Raw genomic sequence first — 2082 nt, 5'->3', positions numbered from 1 at the left:
TGTCATCAGTGTGTGAGCATCATGTCGTCTTCCTGCCTTTGCGTAACATTGTATGTTGTCGCTCTTCATACGTTTAGATACAGACTATCTAATATCTTCTTTGACCTTCATGTTTATCTACAGTTGTTTTAATAACTTCTAATAATAAAATGTATCTGAAAGTTTATTGTCTTCGTGGTGTTTTTTCATGTCTTTGTGGACACTTTTGTCTCTTTGAGTTTGTTTTGTGTGACTTCTTTTAGTTGTCAAAGACACATTCTGATGAATGATTTATCAATCAAGTCATGATTATAAATGCATAACAGTATGATTCAATATTACATGATACAATATACAGTAATATATCTATTGATGGCGCAAAAAACAACTGCGTTGGCCGGGAATCGAACCCGGGTCAACTGCTTGGAAGGCAGCTATGCTAACCACTATACCACCAACGCTCGTGTTGCAATATTTCCGCCATGTTGTTTTTAAACCCACTCCTGTCACAGTCTATGTTACTGTGGTCTGAATACTGTTAATGGCGGCTAACGTTACTAATAAACTAGCATAGACACTGCTAACAAACGTTAGCTCTCATTAACTGAGCGAGTCAGTTAGCTTGTGGACCCTAGTTATCGTTGGTGTAAACTAGTACGTTAGCTTCTTGGTTAGCCTCGTTAGCTCCAGCCGTGGAGAGGCTAGATGTTAGCCGCTGAGTAACAACATACCTGTAGTCTCTGTGTTAAAGCCCAGAGGACAACATGTGTACTTCCTGCTGTCCTCCACCAGGGGGCGGGAGTTAATCACTGACGTTGCGTGTGCATCAGTGAGACCACCATAAACGGGCTAATTATCAATGATACAGAGCGTTAATGAGGAACATTTGTGTCCAGAAGTAGTGAGAGGATTGTGTTGTATGTGGTGAGATTCATCGTTTGTGTTCTAACATGAAGGTTATTGTTCAACAGCTTTAAAATGTCTGGTTTCCTGATGGGGTTTGGGTAACAACTGATTAATCAGCCTGTGGACAGAACCATGTTTAGTTGATGAGAAACACGTGTTAGCTTCAGCTGTTAGCCTGTTAGCTCCACATGTTATAGGCTAGTTTTGACAGGGTGCACCATGGGTAACTGTTTAAACATTGCTTTGGGTTGTGTTGCCAACTTCATTTTTTACTGTCTCTATTTTCTCTTTCTATCTTTTCTCTCTATTTTATCTCTCTCTTTGTTTCCCTCTCTTTCTCTCTTTTTTGTCTCTCTCTCTCTCTCTCTCTCTCTCTCTCTCTCTCTCTCTCTCTCTCAGACAGCCAATCATCTTCAGGGTCTCTCGCCTCCTGTTTTCATCTCACTTCACCAATCAGAGCGCTCACACAGCGCTCGGCACGCCGCCGCCAGCAGGAGACACGGCGGAGGGCACGAGCCGACACACACACACACACACACACGCAGTCACACACACCCACACACACACACACACACACACACACCTCTCTGTTACATCAACACCAGCGTGGCATGCCCCCCCCCCCCCCCTACTTCCCTCCTTTCACTCTGTCGTGAGAGCGACGCACGTCTCCGCTCATAACCTCCGCCATTATTCATCACCCCCCTCCCCCCCCCTTCTTTCTTCCCATGGTGGTGTTTTTTTTCCCGCCCCTGCAGGGTCCCCCCCCCTCTCTCTCCCCCCCCCCCTCTCTCTCCCCCCCCCCCTCTCTCTCCCTCTCGCTTCGCGCTCGCTCGTGCCAAACCCAGGTGATTATCCATCCGCCCCCCGTCACCCCCCCCCCCCCCCCCCCCCTCCTCCTCAGTACCGACAGACCGACAAATCCCTCCCGGTGCTCCTCTCTCCCCCCCCATCCCTCCTCTCTCTCTCTCTCTCTCTCTCTCTCTGTCTCCTTCCCCGCCAGCCATGATCCGTGGCGGGCTAATTCCCAGACGGTCTTCTTCTTCTTCCTCTTCTCCTCCTTCCTCCTCTTCTCCTCTTCTTCCTCTTCCTCCTCCTCCTCCTCCTCCTCCTCCCTGTGGGCCTGGTAAGTAGCAGCATCAGTGGCGTCCATCTTCTGCTCTCCTCTCTGTCGGGCTGCGTTCACGGTCGTTATCG

The sequence above is a fragment of the Melanostigma gelatinosum genome, assembly GCF_949748355.1.
Source record: "Melanostigma gelatinosum genome assembly, chromosome: 23".
Taxonomy (NCBI): Eukaryota; Metazoa; Chordata; class Actinopteri; order Perciformes; family Zoarcidae; genus Melanostigma; species Melanostigma gelatinosum.
The sequence above is the reverse complement of the archived record's forward strand: the minus strand, read 5'-3'. Positions refer to the sequence as shown.